At 37.3% G+C, this 18029-nt stretch overlaps 1 protein-coding gene and 1 pseudogene across 3 annotated transcripts in view; one reads left to right on the forward strand and one right to left on the reverse strand.

The window, feature by feature from the left end:
* Positions 1-605, reverse strand: part of LOC102749468 (heterogeneous nuclear ribonucleoprotein A1-like) — a 1828-nt pseudogene extending 1223 nt beyond the window's left edge.
* The window catches only part of ACBD6 (acyl-CoA binding domain containing 6), a 188597-nt gene that overhangs the window by 21263 nt on the left and 149305 nt on the right, over positions 1-18029 (forward strand). The window lies entirely within an intron of this gene.

Genomic DNA, 18029 nt, shown 5'->3' on the forward strand with positions numbered 1-18029 from the left:
ACTAGCCATCTCTTGCTTAGATAGGGCTTTCCTTACTTCACAGTTGTGGCCATTCACAGTATGGTATTTTTGAATGACAATCTTGTCTACAGAGTCATGGTCATCAAATGTTACAAAAGCAAAACCTCTCTTTTTGCCACTGCCTCGGTCAGTCATGATCTCGATCACTTCAGTTTTCCCATACTGTTCAAAATAATCTCTTAGATGATGTTTTTCAGTGTCTTCTTTAATGCCACCAACAAAAATCTTTCTCACAGTTAAGTGGGCACCAGGTCTTTGAGAATCTTCTCTTGAGACAGCCCTCTTTGGTTCCACAACTCTTCCATCCACCTTGTGTGGCCTTGCATTCATGGCTGCATCCACCTCCTCCACAGTGGCATACGTGACAAACCCAAAGCCTCTGGAGCGCTTGGTGTTTGGATCTCTCATTACCACACAGTCCGTAAGCATTCCCCATTGCTCAGAATGGCTCCTCATCCTCTCATCGGTTGTTTCAAAGCTCAAACCTCCGATGAAGAGCTTCCGCAACTGTTCAGGCTCTTTGGGAGACTCTGACTTAGACATGACAGCAGTGGGAGGGGAGACTTTAACGATGCTTACTCAGCGGTGTCCATGGGCAGAAAGCCATAGCTGACTCTCTTAACACACAGAGACAGGCACAAAAACTTAGACAAGATGAGATGACAGAGGAATTTGTCCCAAATGAAAGAACAGGACAAGACCATGGCCAGAGATCTAAGTGAAACTGATAAAAGTAACATCCCTGATAGACAATTTAAAATCATGATCATAAAGATATTCATTGAACTTGAGAAAAGAGTGGAAGACATGAGTGAGACCCTTAACACAGAGATAAGGAATAACATAGAGATAGAAGTTTGAATAAATGAAAGGAGCAACATGCTTGATGGAATGAACAGCAGCCTGTAAGGAATAGAGGAATGAATTAATGACCTTAGAAGACAGAGTAATGGAAAGTAATCAAGTCATACAAAAGAGAGAAAAGAGAATTATGCAGAAGGAGAATAGACTTAGGGAACTCAGTGACTCCATCAAACATAATAACATTCCTATTACATTCCTTCTCCCAGAAGAAGAGAGAGAAAAGGGGGTAGAAAATTTATTTGAAGAAATAGCAGCTAAAAACTTCCCTAATCTGGGGAAAGAAACAGATATCCAGATCTAGGAGGCACATAGAACCTCCAACAAAATCAGCAAAAGCAGATCCACACCAAGACATACTATAATTAAGATGGCAAAATGTAGTGATAAAGAAAAAAATTTAAAAGCAGTGAGACAAAAGAAGACAGTTACATACAAGGGAAACCACATTAGGCTAACGGGACTTTTAAATTCAATTTTTATTTACTTATTTATTTGACAGAAGCGTGAACGCACAAGCAGGGAGAGGGAGAGGGAGAAGCAGGCTCCCCGTAGAGCAGAGAGACTGATGTAGAGCTCCATCCCAGGACTCTGGGATCATGATCTGAGCCGAAGGCAGATGCTTAACCAGCTGAGCCACCCAGGTGGAGCCACCCCTGTTAGAGGACTTTTAAAGCAGAAACCTTGCAAGCCAGAAGGGAGTGGCATGATACATTCAAAGTGTATATAGGAAAAATCTGCAGCTAAGGATACTCTATCCAGGAAGGCTATCACTCATAATAGAAGGAGAGAGAAAGGGTTTCCCAGACAAAAACTAAAGGAGTTCACGGCCACTAAATCAGCCCTGCAAGAAATATTAAAGGGGACTCAGAGGAAAGGAAAGACCAAAAGTGACAGTATGAAAGTAGGAAGCATAAAAGCAATAAAAATAAATGTTTCTATATAAAAGCAGTCAAGGAAATCACAAAAATATGACATCATATACCTAAAATGTGGGGAGGAGAGGACTAAAGAATGGGTTCAAACTTAAATGACCATCAACTTAATATATAGACTGTTATATACAGAAGATATATACAAACTTAGTGGAAACCACAAATCAAAACCACTAATAGGTATGCAAAGAACAAAGAGAATGAAAGTCAAATATATCACTAAAGAAAACCAGCAAACCGTGAAAGAGAAAGAGAAGAAAGGATCAGAGAAAAACTTCAGAAACAACCACAAAACAAGTAACAAAATGGCAATAAATACATATTTATCGATAACTACTTTGAATGTAAAAGGACAAAATACCGCAATCAAAAGACATAGGTGACAGAGTGGATAAAAAACAGAACCCATCTATATGCTGCCTACAAGAGACTCATTTCATACACTGCAGATTGAAAGTGAGGGGATGGAGAAACATTTTCCATTCAAATAGATATTAAAGCTAGAGTAACAATACTTACAACACACAAACTTTAAAACAAAGTCTGTAAAAAAAGAAAAAGAAGGACACTATATAATAGTAAAGGAGACAATCCAACAAGAAGATATAACAATTATATGTGCACCCAACATGGGAACACCCAAATGCATAAAACAGTTAATAACAAACATAAAGGAACTAATTGATAGTAATACAATGATAGTAGGGAACTTTAATACTGCACTTACATCAAAGGACAGGTCATCCAAACAGGAAATCAGTAAGAAAACAGTGGCTTTGATTGATGCACTGAACCAGATGGATTTAACAGATATATTCAGAACATTCCATGCTAAATCAGCAGAGTACACATTCTTTTCAAGTGCATATAGAACATTCTCCAGAATAGATAACCTATTAGGCCACCAAACAAGTCTCAAAAAATTCAAAAAGATTGAAGTCATATCATGCATCTTTTCTGACCACAATGCTATGAAATTAGAAATCAACCACAAGAAAAAAACTAGAAAGACCATAAATACATGGAAGTTAAATAACATGTTCCTAAACAATGGATCAATCAAGAAATCAAAGGAAAAATCAAAAAGTACTAGGAAACAAATGAAAATGAAAACACAGCAATCCAAAACTTTTGGGATGCACCAAAGTAGATCCAAGAGGGAAGTTTATAGCAATACAGGCCTACCTCAAGAAGCAAGATAAAGCTTAAATAAATAGCCTAATCTTACACCAAAAGGAGCTAGGAAAAGCAACAAAGCCCAAAATACTGAAGGAAGCCCTTCTGCTGAAGGAAGGAAATAATAAAGATTAGAGCAGAAATAAGTGATACAGGAACTAAACAGATAAATGAAACCAGGAGCTGGTTCTTTGAAAAGATAAAACTCATAAACCTCTAGCCAGACTCATCAAAAAACAAAGAAATACATAAAATTACAAATGGAAGAGGAGAAACAACAACCAACACCACAGAAATACAGTTGTAGGAGAATATTATGAAAAACTATATGCCAACAAATTGGACAACTTAGAGGGAATGGATAAATTCCTAGAAACATAACCTACCAAAACTGAAGCAGGAAGAAATGGAAAATTTGAGTAGATCGATTACCAGCAAGGAGATTGAATCAGTATGCAAAAAAACTCCCAATGAACAGAAGTCAGGACCAGATGACTTCATGGGCAAATTCTATCAAACATTTATTTATTTATTTATTTATTTATTTATTTATTTATTTATTTATTTAAATATTTTATTTATTTGAGAGAGAGTGCACACGCATGAGCAGGGGAGAGGGGCAGAGGGAGAAGCAGGCTCCCCTCTGAGCAGGGAGCCCAACATGGGCCTTGATCCCAGAAGCCTGGGATCATGACCTGAGCTGAAGGCAGACACTTAATTGACTGAGCCACCCAGGTGCCCCTCTATCAAACATTTAAAGAGGGATTACTATGTATTTTTCTCAAACTATTCAAAAGAATAGAAGAAGGAAGTTCCAAATTCTGTGAGGCCAGCATTACCCTAATACCAAAACTGATAAAGACACACAAAAAAAGAATTACAAGCCAGTATTTTTGATGAATATAGATGCAAAAATCCTCAAGAAAATACTAGCAAAAAAGAGAATCCAACAATACATTTAAATCATTCACCATGATCAAGTGGGATTTCTTTCCAGTATGCAAGGGTGGTTCCATATTTGCACATCAGTCAACATGATACATCACATCAGTAAGAGAAAGGGTAAAAACCCTGTGATCATTTCGGGAGACCCAGAAAAAGCATTTGACAAAGTACATGATAAAAGCCCTCAACAAAGGTTTAGAGGGAATATACCTCAACATTATTAAGGCTGTATTTGAAAAACCCACAGTGAATATCCTACATAATGGGGAAAAACTGAGAGCTTTTCTCCTAAGAGCAGGAACAAGACAAGGATGTCCACTCTCACCACTTTTATTCAACATAGTACTGAAAGTCCTAGCCATAGGAATTAGGCAACAAAAAGAAATAAAAGGCATCCAAATTGGTAAGGAAGAAGCAAAACTTACATTATTTGCAGATCATATGATACTCTATATCGAAAACCCTAAAGACTCCACAAAAAAACTTGAACTGAGAACTAAAAAATTAAATCAGTAAAGTCACAGGATACAAAAATCAATGTGCAAAAACCTGTTGCATTTCTGTACACTAATAGCAAAGCATCAGAAAGAGAAATTAGGAAAACAGTCTCATTTACAATTGCCCCCAAAATAAGATATCTAGGAATAAACCTAACCAAAGAGGTGAAAGACCTGTACTCTGAAAACTATAAAACACTGGTGAAAGAAATTGAAGACACTAGGAAATGTATAGACACTCCATGCTAATGGATTGGAAGAACAAATATTGTTAAAATGTCTATACATTTATACCCAAAGCAATCTATACATTTAATGCAATCCCCATCAAAATACCAACAGCATTTTTTGCAGAACTAGAACAAAAAAATCCTACAATTTATGTGGAACCACAAAAGACCCCAAATTGCCAAAGCAGTTTTGAAAATGAAAGGTAAAGCTGGAGGTATTACAATTCCAGATTTCAAGTTACATTACAAAGCTATAGTAATCAAAACAGTATGGTACCAGCATAAAAATAGACACATCAATGGGAACAGAATAAAAACCCCAGAAATCCACAATTATATGATCAGTTAATCTTTGACAAAGCAGGAAAGAATATCCAATGGGAAAAAGACAGTCACTTCAATAAATTGGGAAAACTGGACAGCTACATGCAAAAGAATGAAACTGAATCATTTTCTTGCACCATAGCCAAAAAATAAATTCAGAATGAATTAAAGACCTAAATGTGAGACTTGAAACCATAAAAATACTACAAGAGAACATAGGCAGTAAATTCTCTGACATTGAGAGCAGCAGCATTTTTTTAGATACGGCTCCTGAGGAAAAGGAAATAAAAGCAAAAATAAACTATTGGGATTATATCAAAATAAAAAGCTTCTACAGAGTGAAGGTAACAATCAACAAAACTAAAAAGCTACAGAATGAGAGAAGATATTTGCAAATGACATCCTATAAATTGTTAGTATCCAAAATATATGAAGAACTTATACAACTCAACACCCAAAAAACAATCTAATTAAAAAATGGGCAGAAGAAATGAACATTTTCTCCAAAGAAGGCATCGAGATGTCCAACAGACACATGAAAAGATGCTCAACATAACTAATCATCAGGGAGATACAAATCAAAACTACCGTACCTCATGTGTCAGAATGGCTAAAGTAAAAAAACAGAAGGAACAACAAGTATTAGCAAGAATGTGGAGAAAAAGGAACCCTCTTGTACTCTTGGTGGGAATTCAAACTTTGTAGCCACTGTGGAAAACGGTATGGAGGTTCCTCAAAAAATTAATAATAGAACTACCCTCTAATCCAGTAATTACACTACTGGGTATTTACCCCAAAAATACAAAAACAGTGATTCAGGATACATGCACCCCTGTATTAATAGCAACATTATTTATAATAGCCAAGATATGGAAGCAGCCCAAGTGTCCATCAATAGATGAATAGATAAAGAAGATATGTATACACAACGGAATATTATTCAACCATAAAAAAATGAAATCTCGCCATTTGCAATGACATGAATGGAGCTATAGAGTATAGTGCTAGTGAAATAAGTCAAAGAAAGACAAATACCATATGATTTCACTTGTGGAATTTAAGAAACAAGATAAATGAGCAAAGGAATAAAAAAGTGAGAGACAAACCAAGACAAACTATAAACTGATGGTTATCAGAAGGAAGGAGGATGGAGGGATGGGTGAAATAGATGATGGGGATTAAGGAGTGCACTTGTCATAATGAGCACTGGGCAATGTATGGAATCGTTGAATCACTATATTGTACACCTGAAACTAATATAATACTGTATGTTAACTACACTGAAATTTTTTTAAAAATGTAAAATTTTTTTTTTTTAAAGATTTTATTTATTTGACAGAGACACAGCGAGAGAGGGAACCCGAGCAGGGGGAGTGGGAGAGGGAGAAGCAGGCTTCCCACAGAGGGGGGAGCCCGATGCAGGGCTCAATCCCAGGACTCTGGGATCATGACCTGAGCCAAAGGCAGACACTTAACGACTGAGCCACCCAGGTGCCCCCCAAAATGTAAAATGTGTTAATTTGATTTGATACACTTGTATTTTGAAAATGATTACCACCATAGCTAACACCTTCATCACATCACATAATTACTGTTTCTTTTTGTGGTGAAAACAGTAAGATCTACTCTCTTAGCAACCTTCAAGTATATAATGTGATATTATTATCTTTTCTTATTAGAGAGAGAAGGGCAGAGGGAGAGGGAGAGAGAGAATCTCAAGTAGGCTCCACACCCAGTGCAGAGCCTGACAAGGGGCTTGATCCCACAACCCTGAGATCATGACCTGAGCTGAAATCAAAAGTTGGACACTTAACTGACTTGAGCTACTCAGGCACCCCAGTATGATATTAACTATAATCACCATGCTGTACATTAGATTCCCAAACTTATTTGTCTTTTAACTGAAGGTTTGTACCCTTTGACCACCATTTTCCCATCCGCCCCTCGGCCCCCAAGTTCCTGGTAAACCCCATTCTACTCTGCTTCTGTGAGTTTGGCTTTCTTTGATTTCACATAAAAGTGATATTTGTCTTCTTTCTCTGACTTTTTTTACTTAGCATAATGCTCTCAAGGTCCATTCATGTTGTTGCAAATGGCAGAATTTCCTTTCTCATCGTGGAATAATATTCCATTGTGTACGTATATCACATCTTTTTTATCTATTCATCTGTTGACAGACACTTAGGTTGTTTCCATATCTTGGCTATTGTGAATAATTCTTCAATGAACATGGGAGTGCAGATATCTCTTCAAGATCCTGTTTTCATTTTTTTTTAAGATTTTTTTTTTTATTATTTATTTGACAGAGAGAGCAGGAACACAAGCTGGGGGAGTGGGAGAGGGAGAAGCAGGCTTCCCGTGGAGCAGGGAGCCCGATGCAGGGTTCCATCCCAGGACCCTGAGATCATGACCTGAGCCGAAGGCAGACGCTTAACGACTGAGCCACCCAGGCGCCCCCTGTTTTCATTTTCTTTGGATGTAAAACTAGATGTGGGATCGCTGGATCATATGGGAGTTCTATTTTTAGTTTTTGAGGAACCTTTAAACTGTTTTCCACAGTGACCAGTTTACATTCCCACCAACACTACTGGGTATTTGAAAAGATGGTTCCCTTTTTTCCACATTCTTGCCAATGCTTGCTATCTGTCTTTTAGATAACTATTCTTTTTTTTTTTTTAAGATTTTATTTATTTGAGACAGAGAGAATGAGAGACAGAGAGCATGAGAGGGGGGAGGGTCAGAGGGAGAAGCAGACTCCCTGCCGAGCAGGGAGCCTGATGCGGGACTCGATCCCGGGACTCCAGAATCATGACCTGAGCCGAAGGCAGTCGCTTAACCAACTGAGCCACCCAGGCGCCCTAGATAACTATTCTAACAGGTGTGAGAGGATACCTCATTGTGGTTGTGATTTGCATTCCCCTGATGATTAGTGATGTCAAGAACCTTTTTGTATACTTGTTGGCTATTTGTAAGTCTTCTCTGGAAAAATGTCTATTTAGTTTTGCTGCCCATTTTTAAATTGGCTTGTTTGGGGGTTTTGCTATTGAGTTGTGTGAATTCTGTATATATTTTATTTTATTTATTTGTTTTGTTTTGTTTTTTGGTTTTTGGTTTTTTTTTTTTTCTGTATATATTTTAGATATCAACCCTTTGTCAGAAATATGATCTGCCAATAATTTTTCTCCTGTCCTGTAGGTTGCCTTTTCATTTTGAGCTGTTTTTGCTGTGTGTAAACTTTTTAGTTTAATGTAGTTCCACATTAATTTTTGCTTTTGTTGCTTGTGCTTTTGGTGTCAAATCCAAAAAAATCATGGCCAGCACCAGTGTCAAGGAGCTTTTATCCTATGGTTTCTTCTAGGAGTTCTACAGTTTCCTTTTTTTTTTTTTTTTTAAGATTTTATCTATTTATTTGCCAGAGAGAGAGTGCGCGCATGTGCACAAGCAGGGGGAGCTGTAGGTAGAGGGAGAAGCAGGCTCCGCTCTGAGCAAGGAGCCTGATGCGGAATTCAATCCCATCCATATATTTGTGTATTGTCCAAGAGGATAAATTGCATAGGTGGGAGAACTCTTGGGTATCCAAAGAGTTTTACAGTTTCAGGTCTTATGCTTAAATCCTTACTCCATTCCAAGTTAATTTTTGTTACTAGTGTAAGTTAAGATAGGGGTCCAATTTCATTCTTTTGCATGTGGTTATCCAGTTTCCTCAGCACCATTTGTTGAAGAGACTATTCTTTCTCCATTGAGGGCTCTCTTGTTAAATGTTAGTTGACCATCTAGCTCATTGTAACTTGATTATATCTGCAAAAACCGTATTTCCAAATAAGTTCTCATTCTTAGGGACCTGGGGTTAGGACTTGGACTGTCTTTTGGGGGGACACAATTTAACCCACTACACAGGCTCATCTTTTTTTTTTTTTAAAGTAAGCTGTATGTCCAAATGGGGCTCAAACTCATGACCCTGAGATCAAGAGTCACATGCTCGGGGTGCCTGGGTGGCTCAGTCGGTTAGGCATCTGCCTTTGGCTCGGGGTCCTGGGATCGAGCCCCTCATCAGGCTCCCTGCTCAGCAGGGAGTCTGCTTCTCCCTCTTCCTCTGCTCCTCCCTGGCTCATGCTCACTCTCTCTCTCTGATAAATAAAATCTTAAAAAAAAAAAAAAGAAACTGCAAGGAGGACTGAATGGGCATATGGCAATGAGGGGGGTGCAGAGAAACAGGAAAAAGTAGAGTGGGGCACATGGAATAGTCTATTATAATGGTTATGGGTTTCACTCTGAATAAGGGGAATAGACTCATTGATTAAAACTTATGAAAAAATTAGGTATTTTTCCTGTATTGTCCAGAAAATAATGTATACATATTTTTGTTTAAATTCAATTAGGCAACATATACTACATCGTTAGTCTCAGATGTAGTGTTCAACAATTTATCAGTTCCATATCACACCCAGTGCTCATCACATCACATGCCCTCTTTAATGCCCATCACCCAATTATCCCATCCCCCCCACCTCCCAAAATAATATATATTTTTAAAGATTTATTTTATTTTATTTTTTTAAAGATTTTATTTATTTGACAGAGACAGCGAGAGAGGGAACACAAGCAGGGGGTGTGGAAGAGGGAGAAGCAGACTTCCCGCTGAGCAGGGAGCCCGACGTGGGGCTCAATCCCAGGACCCTGGGATCATGACCTGAGCTGAAGGCAGATGCTTAACAACTGAGCCACCCAGGAGCCTGTGTTTGTTTATTTTAGAGAGAGAGAGCACACACACATGAGTTGGGGGGGAGAGGGAGAGAGAGAATCTCAAGCAGACTCCCCTATGAGTGTGGAGCCCCACTGGGACTGAATCCGAGGATCCTGAGGTCATGACCTGAGCCTAAATCAAGAGCTGGGCGCTTAACCAACTGAGCCACCAAGGCTCAATATTTGAATGAAAGTAATATAGGCATACGGAAATAAAAATTCAAACAGTATGGAAGACTCTAAAATGAAACTATATAAAGTTCTTTGCCCACATGTCATATACTCGTTCAGTTATATTTTCCAGAAGTATCTATCCGCTTGTGACTGTGTAATTATGTATGACTGCCTTCATAACACTAAATCCTAAATTCTTTCTTTTAAAAAAGTGGTCTTCATAAGTTGAACATTTATTTGTCTGACATACAGATGAAGGTTAATCTGGATAGTTGCTGCAGTTCTATTTCTGTTTGCCCTCTACCTCCACGTCTACTTTAGCAAAACCTCTTGTGGCCACCGGAGGGAGCAAAGTTCATTATAAATAATGACCATCTAGTCTCTTGCCTTTTTTTTTCTTTTTTTGAATCCTTAGATTTTTGAAACTTTTATGTTTACTTGGGATCTTACTAATAACCGTATTTCTCTTCACTTTACTAGTCTGATGACTTTTGGACTAGCATCTGTTATGTTATATTTGTGTATTGTCCAAGAGGATAAATTGCATAGGTGGGAGAACTGACACTCTCTTTTGTTTTGATAGGCAAATAAGGGGTTATCTAGCTGTCCAGTAATCATCTAGCCTTTTTTAAAACTTGCTTCTATTCATCTGTGGTTTTTATAGCATTGTCCTACTTCTCAATTCATTAAACATTAGAGTACATAAATTCATATGTGTAAGTATACTTACCTGTAAGGGTACTCATAATTTTTGAAATTTATATTTAAAAAAATTACTGAGCAGATAGGTTTATTTTTGCCAAAAATTTATCTTCTTTTGTCTTGTTTCAGATTTAATTTTTGTTGACTATCAGTTTTTGGTATTGAATTGGATTTCCTTTCTTTAGCTGCCTTATGCTAGATAATCATGCTTTAAGCTACTGTTTCTCATATATTGAAACTCTCATCTTAGAACCTCATCTAACCTTTATACTTGATAGTACTACATCAAAGCCTGGGACCGTATTCGGTTCATCTTTGTATCCTGGCCATACTGCCTACAGGGTGATGCCATAGAAGGAACCTAGTAAATAGTTTTTACATTATTTTAATCTCCTTCTCAAATAACTCTAATCTCTTTACATTTGTCTTTTAGGATATATTTCTAACCCTTTTCTGGCTCATCTCTCATTTCTTCAATACTCAGTATTGGGGGATTGCTTTATTTATTTACTTATTTTTATTTATTTTTTAAAAGATTTTATTTGAGAGAAAGGGAGAGAGTGCACATGAGTTGGGGGAGAGGGAGAAGCAGGCTCCCCACTGAGCAGGGAGCCCAACACTGGGCTTGATCCCAGGACCCTGAGATTATGACCTGAGTGAAGGCAGACGCTTAACCCACTGAGCCACCCAGGTGGCCTGGGGGATTACTTTATTCAATTCAGCAGCATTTATAGAGCATGAGATATGCATATTGTTATTTTAACTCCTGAAAAAAAAAACTACCTGGAAATAAATAGAAAACTCAAAGTTTATGGTTAAGGACTAATAATGTTCCTGAAGAGATTAAAATATGCACACACAGGGTAAGTGAATTTTTTTAAAGATTTTATTCATTTATTTGAGAGAGGGAGAGCACATGAGCGTGGGGAGGAGCAGAGGGAGAGGGAGAAGCAGACTCCCCACTGAGTAGGGAGCCTGATTCGGGGCTGGGATTGTGACCTGAGCCGAAGGCATACACCTAACTAACTGAGCCACCCTGGTACCCCAGGGAACGTGAATTTTGAATTAAGGTGTGAATGTGGTAAAGGCCACTTTTGAGTTGATAGGAATATCATAAAGCACAAAGTCTGCATGATTAAATATTGTTTTGCCCAAGGATTCAGCTTATGTTGATGTTTCTCCCTACTGTTCTTGCAGTTTTTAACTATAACCTATGTTGATTATAAATTTATTTTTTAGCCCTAATCGTTTCTGTGATCCTGATTAGAGCTTTTTAGACACAGGTCATAAAAAAGAAAAGAAAAGGGGCGCCTGGGTGGCTCAGTCGTTAAGCGTCTGCCTTTGGCTCAGGTCGTGATCCCAGGGTCCTGGGATCAAGCCCCGCCTCGGGCTCCCTACTCGGCGGGAGGCCTGCTTCTCCCTCTCCCACTACCCCCTGCTTGTGTTCCCTCTCTCGCTGTGTCTCTCTCTGTCAAATAAATAAATAAAATCTTAAAAAAAAAACAAAAAATGCCTACAGAGACAATGCCATTAACATAGAAGAATGAAGTGGGTTGGGATTTATACATAGTTGTGGGATTGTGGTTTACAGAGGTGTGCAGGCCTTATTTAAACAGGGGAATTAGACCTTAGCTCCATCCAGTTTTTGCTGTGAGTGCCAGAATGGGTGTGAAATCTACATTTTTATGTGACATCTCTTGATTTTTAAATAAGGCTTTAAAAAAAGTAAGCACAATGTGAACCAAATCAAACACATCTACAGGCCACATTTCCAATTGAGGGGCTCTACCTTTCTTACTTTATTTTAATTTCACATGTTGAAATTCTTGCTGAGCATTTCTTTTTTTTTTTTTTTATTTGAGAGAGAGAATGAGATAGAGAGAGAGAGCATGAGAGGGGGGAGGGCCAGAGGGAGAAGCAGACTCCCCGCGGAGCAGGGAACCCGATGTGGGACTCGATCCCGGGACTCCAGGACCATGACCTGAGCCGAAGGCAGTCGCCCAACCAACTGAGCCACCCAGGCGCCCCTTGCTGAGCATTTCTACTTTAGTGTTGCAGTAGGGCTTCAAACTCAGTGAATCCAAGGTAGAACTCATTAACTAGCCCCTCACCTGCCTTCAACTGTTTTCTTCTGTTTTATTGCCTATCTTACTTAATTAATGGTATTGCCATATACCTAGTTAATTCATGTGAAAAACCTAGGAGTAACCCTGCATCTTTCCTTACTACTTCTTAGTGACCCATTATCAAGTCTCACTAATTTTACCTTCTAAGTAGTTGTAAATAATTCACATCTAGCATTCTCTGTCCTAGTTTATGCTCATCCTATAAGACTAAGTTCAGTGTATTTTCACCTCTAGGAATCTTTTCCTCATTCCTTGAACCTTACTGAGATAGGCAAAGTCCCTGTTCTCTGTGGCCCACACTTTCATTGTACTTAGCTCTTTGCATTTAAATTTTCTTTCTCTTCTATGGTACTGTAAATTTACCCAAAATTAAGATTATATTTTACTTATATTTATATTCCCTGTACCAGGACAGTATCTGAAACAGAAGAGGATCAGTAGATGTTGAGCTGAAATGATCTGACAGTTGTGTCCTGTGTGGTGCCGGGGAAGGGTTGTTTTTGCTTCATAAAGCTTTCCTGGTTATAATAGTGCCAAGTTAGTAGGAAATCGAGTTAAGGCCTTGTATACATTGAATTCTGAATGCAGTGTCTTTATTCCTCTTTTGTACGGCTTATGTCCATATTTTCTCAGATATGTTATATATGGATTAATTGGGTTAGATTTTAATGGGGTTAAGTACTGTATTCTTTATGCAGGAACATGAAAGTTAATGCTTAATTAACTGCACATGGAGTTTTGGGTGAGCCAGAGAGGAGGAGAAACCTTAAGAGGTTGAAATATATTTGAAATAGGCATTTATCTAGGATATGCCTGTTTTTAAAAAGAGCGTTATGTAGTGCAGGAGAATCTTGCTTCAAAAATAAGGCAGGATGGACATCTGGGAGGCTCAGTCAGTTAAGCGTTTGTTGGCCTTCAGCTCAGGTCATAATCCCAGGGTCCTGGGCTCCTTGCTCAGCTGGGAGCCTGCTTCTCCTTCTGCCTGCCACTCTCTCAGCTTGTGCGTTCTCTCTGTCTCTCTCTCTGACAAATAAATAAATAAAATCTTAAAAAAAAAAGGGGGGGGCAGAAAAATCCAAAATTCCTTGTCTGGGCTATATTGTGATTTAGAGAAATTGAATTGTCTTTTAATTCAGTGGACTGTAGAGGGCAGTGTTTGACAGTTTAAAGTTACAGTGATTTCCTGTGAAGGTAAATACACTGACATTGTGCTTATTTTGTGTTTTTCTCTTATAGAAACACATTACATTAACTGTAGGGTTAGAAATTTAAAAAATTTTTAGCTGTATTTAATATATCAAAATGTAATGTTTTCATGAAAAGTAAAGATATAGTTTCAATAAAGAACATCTTATCTTTACATCCAAAAATGTTGTAGCCTTGGAATAAGAGATGAGAACTGAAAATGAGAAAAGATTTTGTTCTGTTTAATTCATATAAGAAAAATAAACAATATAAATTTCATTTCATAATCTAAATTTATTAGAAAATTAGTATGCTGTGTAACTAAAATTTTTTTTTATAGAAGAATTCTTAAGACTTTCCTCTTGTGCAATTGAATAGGGTATATTTGTGAGTAAAACAGTTACACATTTGAGTAGACTAATTCAATTATGATATTAAAGACTTAGAAGAAATAGTCTAGGAATAGTTCCTTTTGGAGAGAGTTATTATTTCACATTTATTTTAATTAAAAAGCAACTTGTGTGTACTAATTAGGAATTAGTAATTGAAACTGCACTTTATCTAGTTTCCAGATTATAAAGAGATTTTATTTATTTATTTGACAGAGAGAGAGATAGCGAGAGCAGGAACACAAGCAGGGGGAGTCGGAGAGGGAGAAGCAGGCTTCCTGTGGAGCAGGGAGCCCGATGCAGGGCTCGATCCCAGGACCCTGGGATCATGACCTGCGCCGAAAGCAGATGCTTAATGACTGAGCCACCCAGGCGCCCCAAGAGATTAATTTTTCTACTGAAAAACCATTTGTTCTAAAAGAAGAACGCTATTATAACACGTTTTGTTATTAGGAACAAATATTGAATATATTTTGGGTCAAACTTATTAGTTTCCATATACAGGTAATTTCTGATACAGAAAAGCATGGTGTATTAGTAAAAACATAAAATGGTCTACCCTGGGGCACCTGGGTGGCTCAGTCATTAAGCGTCTGCCTTCGGCTCAGGTCATGATCCCAGGGTCCTGGGATCGAGCCCTGCATCGGGCTCCCTGCTCGGTGGGAAGCCTGTTTCTCCCTCTCCCCCTCCCCCTGCTTGTGTTCCCTCTCTTGCTGTGTCTCCCTGTCAAATAGATAAATAAAAATCTTAAAAAAAAAATGGTCTACCCTACTGACTTTATAAAGGGTTGCACAGTATGGAACTATAGAATTCTAAACGTGTGCTTGTGTGTATGTGTGTGTGGGTTTGCATTTTCCAACTTAATCTAGTGGTCCCTATTTGTGGTTAAAAAATGTATAATGTTTTGGTTAGTTTCAGGGGAATTGGCAAATAGGATAATCATCTGATGTATTCATTGGGTATTTTCACATTGCTTCACGCATTTACTTGTCCTCTGCCATTACAGTTGCCAGTAAGAAAGCAGGCAGTATGTGTCTGTGTGCCTGTGTGTGTGTGTATGCAGAAACTTTGAGTGACACCTTCATTCTTCATTAAAAAATAATTTAGTGGTGTAACTTAAAACATGAATACTTTTAGGACTCACATTCTATCTTTAAATAGCACTGTAATTTTGCATTATAGATCTCATATAAAACTACCTTGGGATAAACTTCTAATGTTTTCATTGATATTAGTGGGATTAGATTGCATTGGAACCAGATTCTGAAATATAATGGGTATTAGTTTTGGTATTTCTTCTTGTAGTACCTGGACATAATAAATGAGTGTTGTCATCCTCCAGAGTTTTCCAGTTTCTCCTTAGGTTGAATATTTCATATATTTGAAAAAAACTTTAGCGGAATTCCTAGTCATTTATAATTTTAAATGAAATAAAATGGAAATATACTTAGGGAAGAGAAGTTTGGGGAATTTTTTTTTTTTTAATGAGATATGTCCCACTTACTCTTTTTAACATATAATTAAGTTTAACCATAGCATTTTCCCATCATATAGTAGTTAGGACACTGGGCTTTTTTAAATTTAGGGCTTGGGGCGCCTGGGTGGCTCAGTTGGTTAAGCGACTGCCTTCGGCTCAGGTCATGATCCCGGAATCCTGGGATCGAGTCCCACATGGGGCTCCCGGCTCAGTGGGGAGCCTGCTTCTCCCTCTGACCCTGTCCCCTCTCATGCTGTTTCTCTCTCTCTCTCTCTCAAATAAATAAATAAAATATTTAAAAAAATAAATAAATAAATAAATTTAGGGCTTGAAAAATCTGTTAATTTGGTTTTGAAACCCAGTAAGGAAGATAATTTTTTCTTCCCCATTTATTTTAAAAATAAAATGACATAAAAGTCAGTGAAATTATATCCCACAAACTTAACGAATGTTTTATTACAATCCTAATATATTCTATACCAAAGCAGTATATATCTTTCATACAAATTTATTCACATATACATACATATACATAAGATTAAAAGATTTTGTTAGTCTCAGTCCTTTTATTTTTAGTTCTGTAGGGTAGGTATTATTCCCCTCTCACAGACAAGGAATCTAAGGCTCACAGAGTTTAAGTAATATAGACATTAACCGGCTGATAGCTAGAAAGTACAAAAGCAAGAGTTTCAGACCTAGGCTTGCTTAACTTAGATATATGGTATGCATTATTTTGTCTATACACCATATTGCTCTTTTTAGAAGATTTTGGCTTTTTGTGGATATATTTTGTTCCATGTTGTCTTTTCCTTAAATATTCATCAAATATTTGACCCTGTTACATTGGAGCCTGATACTCTTTTCTAGGACTGTCTACCCTTTTAAAAGCAAATGTAGATTTCAGCTATATTTTAAGCCAGTTTAATAACTTCATATTTTATAACTTTTAAAAGAGAAATATACACCAGATTTGTTTCAAGATGCCTTTATAGCTTTGTACTCTTTCTTTCTTTTTTTAAGATTTTATTTATTTGACAGAGAGAGACACAGTGAGAGAGGGAACACAAGCAGGGGGAGTGGGAGAGGGAGAAGCGGGGCTTGATCCGAGGACCCTGGGATCATGACCTGAGCTGAAGGCAGGTGCTCAACGACTGAGCCACCCAGGCGCCCCGGGCTTTGTACTCTTTCTTGACAACATAGTGTTACTTCTTGTATTTCACACTGGATATAAATGAATATCAACAGAATCATTAGTAAATTGGAAATTGTAAAATAATTGAAAAGTGATCTTTTTCTTTGTTCTGAAACTGAAATTTCTGTAATGTTTTTGGTAACAACTTACAGTGTTTGAAAGTATTTAGAAGTATTAATTCTATGTTAGATTTACAGTGAGGAGAAATCTTAACATGGACTGAATATTACAGTTTCAGAGTTTTAACCTTATGTGTTACAACAACTGTGTATGTGCATATAAACTGGTATCAATATAGACATAATACAGGTATAAGATTATAAATATTTTGATCAAGTGAATCTAGAACTTCTGTTTTGGTAGTGATGGTTTGTTTGTTGTGTGTATGTATACATGTCTTATATGTGTGTATTTAAATTTCCTTCATACTACCTGCTGTCATTTAGCATTCAGTATCAGTAATTATAGCAAAAGAGTTTGATGGTATTACTAAGAAATGAGATACATTAAAGCCTCAAAAATAGCAACATTGTGTTTACATATGGTGTTAACATTGCATCCCAAATAACTATTTGTATTGCTTACTTAAAAAAAAAAACAAACGCTTGGAACTGTCCCCTATTTAAAGTTTTTAAAAAATTCTGAACATTGTTTTGTATATTAAAATTTTTTAAAACTAGAAGGATAATCTTTTTAAATTTAACTTTAATTCCAGTGCGGTTAACATACAGTAGTTTGTTAGTTTCAGGTGTACAATGTAGTGATTCAGCAGTTCCATATATTACTCAGTGCTCATCAAGATAAGTGTACTCCTGATCCCCTCCACCTACTTCATGCATCCCCTCTGGTAACCTAGATGGATAAATTTTAAGGTTGATTTCCCTTCCCATCCCCCCAAATATGCATCATGTGGAGAAGTTTTGTATATTGAGAGATTGAATTTTTAAAATGTCTAATATTTGTACAGTAGCTGACTAAGTCATTTTTATCACTATTTTAATCTTTGTGTTCTTTCTACATATTAATTTTTATAGTTCACAGAGGGTTTCTCT

This window comes from Leptonychotes weddellii, chromosome 6 (genome assembly GCF_054177405.1).
Source record: "Leptonychotes weddellii isolate Sample4059 chromosome 6, ASM5417740v2, whole genome shotgun sequence".
NCBI classification, from domain to species: Eukaryota; Metazoa; Chordata; class Mammalia; order Carnivora; family Phocidae; genus Leptonychotes; species Leptonychotes weddellii.